Genomic DNA, 12,291 nt, shown 5'->3' on the forward strand with positions numbered 1-12,291 from the left:
TGGTAAGTGCCAACAACTGTTAGTTACCCTTATTATTATTATTATTATTATTAAGGCTAAGTTAATCTTGTGTTTCTTGCGATTTGAAGAAGTGTCAGCTGGGAAAGGCTGAGTGGCAGTATTTGTTTACAAGTGATTGCCATGTTTAAAGTCTAGTTCTCAGCTTTGCTAAACTAAATTGTGTCAGTATATACAAAGACTAGCTCACGCTAGCCATACTGGCATATATATATATATGCTAGTACACTGGTATTACATTTGCACGTGTATACACACACATATATATATATGCCAATGTACTATTGTACTAGTTATTTTATCAAAACAAATTTTATTTGTCAAATACTTGGAAGTTCTGGTGAAGGTACCTGGATCCACTGATTCAACTGCTATCAGAGACTCAAGCTGACCGCTCTCTTCCATTAACATATTCTCTTTACAGGCAGAATAAAAGACTTTTTTTCTTAGTAGTTACCTCAAGCCAGGCCTGTTCCCTGAGGGTACTCCCAGGCCGCCTTGATTGAATTTTGGGTGTACCAACTCTTCAGTCTTCCTTTAACAGCAGACTTCTTAGATCTGTCATTCCTGCTGATGTATGATCTCATCCATCAAAAGAACTTTGATTCTTTTCTAATTTTATTTTTCAGAGGGAAATCTTAACTTCACCTTTAGGGGTACCTTGCAGTAATCCTCAATATGAAAGATCATGTCAACCATTTAAATATAACTTGATTCCATTTCAAATTACTACGTACTTTGGCCATAATAAAATGAATTAATATTCCTTAAGATGAGTTGAGTTTAAAATTGTCTTTCTCCCATCTTCTTGGAATCCTTGCTATTTACTTACCTCCAGGGGGGCAACTGCTTACAGCTTTGACTCGTCTACGTGAGAGAGTGCTTGGCACTTAAAGATGCTTTAATAGCTACCACTCTACAGAACAGATGCTTGTGTGTTTCGTGGGCGTCATAAATATTAAGAATGATGTTATATGGTTTGGAAAGCACTTCCCATTAATTGTTAATGCTCACTATGTGGATAAGAGAGGGAGATTCCTTGGGGGAAAATCAAGATATATGTTTATGCCTAACATTACTGTATTTCAATTTCAGGGCTGAAGCTGGAGAGAATTAGTCTCTGATTCCTTGAATATCATATGAAAATTCTAATTAATGTAATACTTGAGTGTCCCTTCTTCCTTACAGCTCCATAGTGAGATATGTAATGTGAAACTATAACAGGAGATATGCTGGAATGAGAAGGCAGAGTTGGATTCAAAGGCCAGCTTGATCTCTTCCTGGCTCAGTGATCATAGACTTACTTAGCCTTTCTGAATTTAGTCATTTAACCTGTAATATAGAGGCTAATAACACCTATTTCCTAGGGTTGTTATGATAATGTAATAAGAAATACGTGTAAAGATCGTAGGTCAGTACCTGGATTACACTTAATTCTGTTTTGTTTCAAATTAGAGACAGTAAGTGTTTGGTGTGGTCCATGAACAAAAACGGCCCATGTGTGACTAAGTTCTTTGAATTTTTGGCAACTTAAGATTGCTCAGGGTTTCTCAGGCTTTGCCCAGTGAGACTTCAGGTTCTTCATTGATGTCTCACACACAGGCCTAGCTCCTGTTGATCTTTCCCTAGCTGCCCATGGCATTTATTCATTCATTTATTGAGGGCTCACTGGGTATCACGAAGACAAAATGGTCTCTGACCTAAGCAAGCTCATAGTCTGGCAGAGGACAAAAATGCAAAAACAATTACAATATTATGTGATAAGTATTACCTCTAATCAAGGCAAAGTAGAGGACTGTAGAAGGCCAGAGGGAGCACACAGTTCCATTTAGATGAGGGACACAGCTGTATTAAGGAGTGAGAAATCCAGGTACCTGTTCCAGGCACCAATACATTTGAGATGCCATGAAAATGTGCCAGTTAACTCAGGTTTCTGTATGAAACTCCTTACCTTCCTGGTGAAAGATAATTTGGTTTTGCTTCCACCAAAGAAGACAATGCTTTCATGTGAAAATTTTAAAAAACAAAAACTTCCTTTTCAGAGCTGACCTATGTCTGTTGATTAGTTTTGCCACGAGCAGCTGCATGTGAAGTCAACTGAAATTCTGAAATCAAATCATGCATAGCACCAAGCTGTTTTTTCTGGAATGAATTTTAAACTATTGAACAAAGCCTAAATTCTAAATTCTTTGGTATGTCTCCCAAGTAGTCTGATTCAGTAAATTGCAAAAGAAAATAGAAATGAGGACAAGAATTACAGCAAAAATGACATTCCTTTTTTCCAGAATGTTGACTCTACTTCAGCCAGTGCAAGTGGTTGAATTTCTTTTTTTAATATAACAATAAAAATATTAGTTTTTCCCTAACCCTACCTAATAAATATTTTAAGTATAACATTTTGAAGAGGCACCAAATTATTAGTCTGTCTGAGAGACTTTCATGTCTCAATCTTTCCCTGGAAGAAGAATGGAATGGGAAAGGCAATGCAAGGAAGGTGACTTGTGGCTAACTCTGGGGATGACGTTTGTCTGGGAGGAAGAAAAGGAAAAAGAGAAATGCCCTCTCCTCCCTCAAATTCACCATACCAAAGTCTCTGACTTCTTACACATGCTGCTTTCTCTCTTTGGAATGGCCTCCCGTGCATCTGCCCATTTCACCACCATGCTGGTGAGGCATAACCATTTGGTTTATAAGCATTTCTTAGAAACTTTCCCAAATTGGCAAACCCACTGAGATAACTGCCAAGATATTTCTTGACACATTATTTTGACTTAAGGTTATTAGTTACGATTCCCCTGAGGTATTGGATGTTTATTAGTCTTGGGTATGTGCACTTGGGAATTATCTGCATTCCGTAAACCAATGTGAGGGAAGAAGAGAATATAGCCACTGGCAAAGGAATTTAGTTAGTTGCTCTTTTTTTTTAAGATTTTTAAATTTTTTTTCCTTTTTTCTCCCCAAAGCCCCCAGTACATAGTTGTATATTCTTCGTTGTGGGTCCTTCGAGTTGTGGCATGTGGGATGCTGCCTCAGCGTGGTTTGATGAGTGGTGCCATGTCTGCGCCCAGGATTCGAACCAACGAAACACTGGGCTGCCTGCAGCGGAGCACGCAAACTTAACCACTCAGCTAAGGGGCCAGCCCCAGTTAGTTGCTCTTTTAGGCACAAGGAAGTAAAATCCAGGAACTTCTTCCCTTGAGCTTCAAAGGAAAAGCTTCCCTTTAAATCCTAAAGTGGAGAAAGTGCCTCCTGGTACTAGTGGCTCTAAGCCCTTCACTCCATGGAGGGTAGCCAAGGAAAGTTGAGCAGGACTGATGGTCTGAGTGGGGTTCTCCAGCTTCAGGCTCTGTCTCCCCCAAGCTCAGCCAAAGGGTGATGGTAAAAGCAAAGCCTGGGATTTGGAAGGCAGCTATGCTCACCACTATACCAGCAACGCTGCATCAAAGCCTGGAATTTGACTATAGCAAAACTCTACACCCATTGCAAACCCAAGGTCTGCTCAGGGGGGTTCACCTCATTCCTCTGTGCCTTTAGACTCCCCTCATACTCTGCCTAGGTGAAGATGGAACTCTTTATACTATAGGATACTATAGGTCATGGAACCCCTAAAGTAGAGCAACTTCATATCTCCCTAACTCCTAAGCTTTTTTAACCTCAAACTCCTATGAGTACATCTGTAATCTCTGTACTTTAGAAGGTCACGAAAGTAGATTTACTACTTTTGTAAGTAATTTCCCAATTTCCAACTAGGAAAATTCAGACAATGGAAAAGGCACTTTAGAATCATAGAATATTAGTGCTTCTCAGAGGATGTTGTCCAGCTACCCCATTGTACAGATGGGTAAGCTAAGGCCCAGAGAGGTGAAGTGTCTTGGCCAAAGTCATATAGCTTCTTAGTGAAGGAATTAAGACTAGTACCCAGGACTCCTCGACCAAATGCCCTTTTCACTTTTATACTCTCACTTCCATACAAAAATGCTGGTAGAACTCAGAATATCATAAGAAGGAAGACTTATGAGGCAGGCTGGCATGGTGAAAACAGCCCATGAGTTGAAATGGGAAGAACTGAATGAGTTCTAATCATAATTACTGAGTACGTAATGTTTCTGAACCCAAGTCTCAGTTTCTTCATCTACAAAATGAGATAGTTTTATTATAAGACTGTTGTGAAGATGAAAGTACTTTATAAATAATAAAGCATTAACAAGGAGCTCTACATAAGAGGTCTGAATTGGGGGAAGGGCAAGAAGGGACAGTTTACAAATTATGCTTTAGGGCTCTGAAATTGTGTGCAAAGTGTTTCGTGTTTGTGTGTTTTCTAGGAAGAGGATCCATAAGTTGCATTAGATTCTTATTTCCCAGACAAGGTTAAGAAGAGCCACTGATGTTAGTACTCAACACCACTATCATTGATTTGAGAACTGTTCTAGTTCCACAGAAAGATGAACAAAACTTAATCCTTGTGCTAAAGGTACATTTTTGAGAAATTCACAGAGTTGCCAGATAAAATATAGGTTACAAATTAAATTTGGACTTCACATAAACAAGAAAACTTTTTAGTATAAGTGTGTCCCATGTAACATTTACCTGAAATCCAAGTTTAACAGAGAATCCTTATCTTTATTTGCCAAATCTGGCAACTCTAGAAATTTACTCTCACCAACAGAGAAAAGGTGACTCATGTTTTGGTAAGCTTGCCTCCCATATCTTGTTGTGACACTGTCCTATTGGCAGAGAGCAGGATGGGGATGATAATGTGTTCAAGAAGCAAAAATGGAAGTAAGACAGGAGCCACACTGAAGATTAGACACCCTAGGGATCATTTTGAATTAAAACATGTCACTTTCTTGATGCCACAGCAGGGGCAGATTCAAGCTTTGTGTAACCTGAAATCTATAAAATGTTGGGGACCCTCTCTAAGAAAAAAAATGCAGAGTCAGAAGAACAAAATCAGGTATAAAAGTATATGTTTATTTAAATGAGGAAAGAATTACAACAAACTCCTAGAACCTTGATGCTTAGAACAGTGCCTGGTATGTAGCAAGCACTCGATAGCTCAAAAAAATAGAGAGAGGATCCTGGAAAGATGGAAGAGTAGGAAGCACCAGAAATCTGTCTCTCCACCTAGATAATAATTGCACTGGCAGAATCTGTCTGATGTAATTTTAGAACTCTGGAGTCTATTGAAGGCTTACAACTTTCAGAGGAAAGCCGGATGGTAAATTGTGGTTAATTTTGGTCAATTTCAGCTCTTAGCACAGAAGCAGCTACCCATCCCTCACACCTCAGCTCCACTGTAGAAAGCTGTGCATCTATTCCTGGAGCAGCTTGCACACAGTTCATGGAAGCCAAAGTGGGCAAAAAGGACCTTGTCCTCCAAATAACAGGGATCTGTGCTCTGATCACTGATTGCTGCTTCTGATGACAGAGGTGCAGATAAAGAGGCTGTGGCCATTGTTGTTGCACATTGGCCCCTCATTGATGCAAGGCCCTCCCCCACTGATTTCCAGAGGATTTAATGAGCCAGTGTCTTTTTTCCCTCTTCGCCTTTTATTTTAACCCTTTTGGGAGCTAGACATTGAAGACTAGGACATTCAAAAGCAACACATATAAAGGGGAAATTAAAAAGTCATTGTGCACGCCCAGGGGAAGGCACAGGCTCAGAAAAGACCTGAGAAGACCTTAAGTTTACACCTCAGGCTAATCCTTAGCATAGAGAGAGCCTACAATAATTAAAAAACAAAATAAAACAAAACAAAAAACTAGAACTAAAAATAACAAACCCTGGGGAAGGGGGAGAATCTGATTTCCAGAGTTACCACATTATTACATTCTAATTATTAGAGTATTACATTCAGTGTACAGCTTTCAACAATAAACCACATGGCATACAAAGAAACAGGAAAATATGGGCCATTCAAAGAAAAAAAAAATCAACAGTAACTGTCCTTGAAAAAGACACGATGGTGAATCTACTAGACAAAGACTTTAAAACAACTGTCTTAAAGGTGCTCAAAGGACCAACGGAAGATGTGGAGAAAGTCAAGAAAAAGTCAACAGAGAGATAGAAACCTTAAAAGAAACCAAAAAAAATTCTGGAGCTGAAAAGTACAATAATTGAAATAAAAAGTTCACTAGAGGGATTCAAAGACAGATTTGAGCAGGCAGAAGAAAGAATCAATGAACTCGAAGATAGGATAATGGAAATTATCCAGTCTGAGAAACAGAAAGAAAAAAGATAGAAGTGAACAGAGACAAAGGGAACTGTGGGACACCATCAAGTGGACTAAAATACACATTGTGGGAGTCCTAGAAGGAGGAGAGAGAGAGAAAAACTTAAAGAAATAACAACAAAAAACTTCCCAAATTTCATGAAATACATGCATATAGATATCCAAGAAGCTCAATGAACTCCAAGACGAACTCAAAGAGACCCATACCAAGATACATTATAATCAAACTGTCCAAAGACAAAGAGAGAATTTCAAAAGCAGCAAGAGAGAAGCAACTCATCACTTACAAGGAATCCTCAATAAGATAATCAGCAGATTTCTCATCAGAAATTTCAGAGGCCAGAAGACAGTGGGCTGATGTATTCAAAGTGCTAAAAGAAATGCACTGTCAACCAAGAATCCTATACAGGCATACCTTGTTTTATTGAGATTCACAGATACTGCATTTTTTTATAAGACTCTCCACTAACAAAAAGATTATGACTTGCTGAAGGCTCAGATGATAGTTAGCATTTTTTAGCAATAAAGTATTTTTTAATTAAGGTATGTACATTTTTTTTAGATATAATGCTATTGCACACTTATAGTATAGTGTGAACATAACTTTTATATGCACTGGGAAACCAAAACATTTGTGTGACTCATTTTATTATGGTATTCACTTTATTGCAGTGGTCTGGAACTAGACCCTCAATATTTTTTTTATTAAGATTATGATAGATTACAACCTTGTGAGATTTCAGTTGTACATTATTGTTAGTAATGTTGTGGGTACACCACTTCACCCTTTGTGCCCTCCCCCCACCCCCCTTTTTCCCTGGTAACCACCAATCAGTTCTCCATGTCTATATGTTAACTTCCACCTATAAGTGGGGTCATATAGAGTTCGTCTGTCTGGCTTATTTTGCTTAACATAATACCCTCAAGGTCCATCCATGTTGATGCAAATGGAACAATTTGGTCCTTTTTTATGGCTGAGTAGTATTCCATTGTGTATATATACCATATCTTCTTTATCCAGTCATCAGTTTCTGGGCATTTAGGTTGGTTCCACGTCTTGGCTATTGTAAATAATGCTGTGATGAACATAGGGGTGCATGGGATTCTTGGGATTGCCGATTTCAGGTTCTTAGGATAGATACCCAGTAGTGGGATAGCTGGGTCATAGGGTATTTCCATTTTTAACTTTTTGAGAAATCTCCATTCTGTTTTCCATAGTGGCTGCACTAGTTTGCATTCCCACCAACAGAGTATGAGGGTTCCTTTTTCTCCACAACCTCTCCAACATTTGTCACTTTTGGTTTGGGATATTTTTGCCAATCTAACAGGTGTAAGGTGATATCTTAGTGTAGTTTTGTTTTGCATTTCCCTGATGATTAGCGATGATGAACATCTTTTCGTGTGTCTATTGGCCATACTTATATCTTCTTTGGAGAAATGTCTGTTCATTAGACCCTCAATATTTTTAAGGTATGCCTGTTTTTGGCAAAATTGTCCTTCAAAGTTGCTGAAAAAATTAAGATATTCCCAAATAAACAAAAACTGAGAGAGTTTGTGACACTAGACCTACCTGCAAGAAATACTAAAAGGAGTCCTGTGGGTTGAAATGAAAGGACACTACACAGTAACTTGAAGCTGTATGAAGGAAAAAAAAAATGTAAGGGTAAATACATAGGCGATTATAAAGCTAGTATTATTGAAACAATGGTGTGTAACTCTACTTTTTGTTTTCTATACAAGTTAAGAGAATAACACATTAACATACTATTACTTTATATTTCTGGACACAATATATAAAGTTGTAATTTCATGACATCATCAACTGAAAGAAGTAGGGATGGAGCTGTTAAGGGAGTAGAATTTTTGTATGTTATTGAAGTTAAGCTGGTATAAATTCAAACTCCAGTGTTATAACTAAAGTTATAGGATGTTAAATGTAATCCCCATGGTCACCACAAAGAAAAAAGCTAAAGAATATACACAAAAGGAAATGGTAAAGAAATTTAAATGCTTCGCTACAAAAAAAAAATCAAACTAAACACAAAAGAAGATAGTAATGCAAGAAATGAGGATCCAAAAAGCTATAAGGCATATAGATCACAAATAGAAAGATGACAGAACTAAGTCCCTCCTCATCATTAATTACTTTAAATATAAATAGATTAAATTCTCTAATCAAAAGACAGATTGACAGAATGGATAAAAACACATGATCCAACTATATATTGTCTATAAGACTCACCTTAGGTCCAAAGACATAAATAGGTTGGAATGAAAGGATGGAAAAGGATATTCCATGCAACAGTATAATGGCTATATTAATATCAGACAAAATAGACTTTAAACCAAAAAAAAAGGCTACAAGAGACAAAGAAGGACATTATATATTAATACAAGGGTCAAAATAGCAGGAAGATAGAACAGTTATAAGCATTCATGCACCTACTAACAGACATCAAAATACAGGAAGAAAAATTTATAGAATTAAGGGAGAAATAGACAGTTCTACAACAAGAGTTGGAGGCTTCAGTATACAATTCTCAATAACAGATGGAACAACTGGATATCCACGTGCAAAAAATGAAGTTGAACCCTTCCCTAAAACTATATACCAAAAGTAACTCAAAATGAATCCATGACCTAAATGTAAGACCTAAAACTACAAAACACATAGAAGAAAACATAGGGCAAAATCTTCACAACATTTGATTTAGCAATGGTTTCTTGGATAAGACACTAAAGGCACAGACAACAAAGAAAAATAGACAAATTAGACTTTATGAAAATTAAAAATTTTGTGCATCAAAAGACACTATCAAGAAAGTAAAAAGGCAGGCCAGCCCCAGTGGCCTAGTGGTTAAGTTTGGTGTGCTCCGCTTTGGCAGCCTGGGTTCAGTTCCCTGGTGCAGACCTACACCACTCATCTGTCAGTGGCCGTACTGTTACAGCAGCTCTCATACAAAAAGAGGAAGATTGGCAACACATGTTAGCTTGGGAAAATCTTTCTCACCAAAAACAAAAAAAAGAAAGAAAGAAAGTAAAAAGGCAACACGAAGAATGGGAGAAAATATTTGTAAATCATATCTGATAAAGGATTAATATCCAGAATATATAGAGAATTCCTAAAACTCAACAATTGGGCAAAGGACTTGAGTAGACATTTCTCCAAAGAAGATATACAAATAGCCAATAAGCACATGAAAAGATGCTCAACATTACCAATTATTAAGGAAATACATATCAAAACTACAGTGAGATACCACTTCACATCTATTAGGATGGCTACTAATAAAGAAACAAAAAATAAGTGTTAGCAAGGATATGGAGAAATTGGAATTCTTGTGCACTCTTGGTGGGAACATAAAATGGTACAGCTGCTATGGAAAATGATATGGAGTTCTTTAAAAAATTAAAAATAGAATTACCATATGATCTAGTAATTCTTCTTTTGGGTATATAACCCAAAGAGTTGAAAGCAGAGTGTCAAAGAAGTATCTGTGTCCCCATGTTCATAGCAGCATTATTCACAATAGCTAATACATAAAAGTAACCCAAGTGTCCATCAATGGACAAATGGATAAGCAAAATATGCTATACACAGACATATTTTAATATACCCTACAATATTGGTATATTACTCAACCTTAAAAAGGAAGGAAATTCTGATATATGCTACAACATGGATGAACGTTAAGGATATGCTAAGTAAACTATGCCAGTTACAAAAAGACAAATACTGTATGATTCCCCTTATATGAGGTACATAGAGTAGTCGAATCATAGAGACAGAAAATAGAATGGTGGTTGCCAGGGGCTGAGGGGAGGAGGGAGTTATTGTTTAAGGGGTTTTGAGTTATAATTTTGCAAGAAGAAAAGAGTTCTGGAGATAGATGGTGATGATTGCGTGACAATATTAACGTATTTAATGCTTCTGCACTACGCACTTAAAAATAGCTAAGACAGTAAATTTTGTTATATGTATTTTACCATGGTAAAAAAAATTGGAAAAAAATAGTAGAAATCAATGTTTCCTGTCCATGACAGGTAACATAAATACTATCCGGGTGGTCGAAAATTGCACCAATACTTTGGATTTATGTAATTGATGAAGGATTAATACCTTGTACACAAGGGTACTTAACAAGTATTTGTTAATGAATGTTTCATTTCTCATGGGGATGTTCCCCAGGAAGGAAGAGTAGAGAGATTTCACGATAATCTGCATGTCACACTTCTCCACTTAATTAAAGATACTTGGGAAAACATCTATATGGATTTTTGAAAGCAATATATAAGTTGTATTTTTTTTAACTTTTGCTTTCTTTTTTTTTGAGCATTTTGGATTACAACTGCATGGTAGAAATTTAAAGTTGAGAGATACTGGTTTTGGGGGCCAGCCCCGCGGCTGAGTGGTTAAGTTCACGTGCACTATTTCGGCAGCCCAGGGTTTCGCTGGTTCGGATCCTGGGCGCAGACATGGCACCGCTCACAAGGCCATGTTGAGGCAGCGTTCCACATGCCACAGTTAGAAGGACCCACAACTAAAATATACAACTATGTACTGGGGGGATTTGGGGAGAAAAAGCAGAAAAAAAAAAGAAGATTGGCAACAGTTGTTCACTCAGGTGACAATCTTTAAAAAAAAAAAAAAGAAATACTGGTTTTCATATTTTATATAGCCATTTTCCGTTTTCCTTAAAATGAAGATCCCTTGTCCTTTGAAATAAACTGTCCACAACAAGTAATATGCTCATTATTGATTCTACAAATTACTGGCAAATATAACATAGTAATTGTCCAGTTAGTCTTTGTAGTAGATACATCAATATTATAAATGCCAGGATTTTTAAAAAAGTAGCCTATCTACATAATTTCTTTTTCACATAAGTTGTATAGATTTTTTTAATGAAGTTTTTTTTCCAGTTTAAAACTCTGCTTTGAAAAATATACAGGCATGTATGGAATAAAGCCAAATTTTTAATTTATTCTATGTTATGTGCCATAAGCAATACTAATAGAGAAATTCTTGACACAGTTCCTTCTCAAAGCATTTGAAAGTTCATACAAATTTATGCATGGAAAAACATATGAAAGGGCACCTATCAAAATGCTAGTAGTAATTTTCTCTGGGTGATAGTGAAATTACAGGCAATTTTTATCTTCTTTTTTCCCGGTCCATATTTTCTGATTTTTCTCAAGTAAACATATTAAAATGTAGAGTTAACTCAGAAAAAAGAATGCTATTACATGAGAAATGATCTTTAGGATATTAAACTTGACATTTGGAAGTCTGAGTTTTCCCTTAGCATATTTTATCACCAGTAATAGATTGGAACTACAGCTCACCTTGCCATCTGTTAAATGGGAATGAAGGAAATATCTTCTTCACACAGTTATTGTCAGAGCTGTAGAGAGCATATTTAAAGCACTTCGCATAGAGCCTGGCACATTGTATGTGCTTAATAAACTGTATTATTTGTTGTTATTATTAGTATATACTAAGATTATAAAAATCAACTCCCTAGGCACCCTTTAAGCCTATTTAACCATGTTCTCAAATCGACAGGTGGTAAACACTTGGATCCTTAAGAAAAACAGAGAATTGAGCTGCTTTTTTCTTTTGTTTTTAAAGTTTCAATTAACAAAATATTTCAAACGTTCAGAAAATAACATAAGAAACCTACTCTCTTTCTTACCTTTCTTAAAATACTACAGATATAAATAAAGCCATAACCTCTCCTTTGCCCTATCTTCTCTCCCCTCAGATAATCACTACCCTAAAGCTGACTTGTGTTACTTCCATGAACAATTTTGTACTATTTCTACTTATATCCATACTTGCATCCATTGTTTATGTTCATAAGTAATATATATAATTGTTTATGTGTGGGGAAATATGAAGCCTAATCAGTAATTCCTTCCACTTGGGATGCTTTTCTTTCCCATTTGCCTATCTTAAATAATAATACTACATTTGTATTTAATAAAACTTTGCTTTATCAATATGAAATGACTCCAATTAAAAACCTTGCATTCCATA

Source organism: Equus asinus, chromosome 13 (assembly GCF_041296235.1).
Source record: "Equus asinus isolate D_3611 breed Donkey chromosome 13, EquAss-T2T_v2, whole genome shotgun sequence".
Classification (NCBI taxonomy): domain Eukaryota; kingdom Metazoa; phylum Chordata; class Mammalia; order Perissodactyla; family Equidae; genus Equus; species Equus asinus.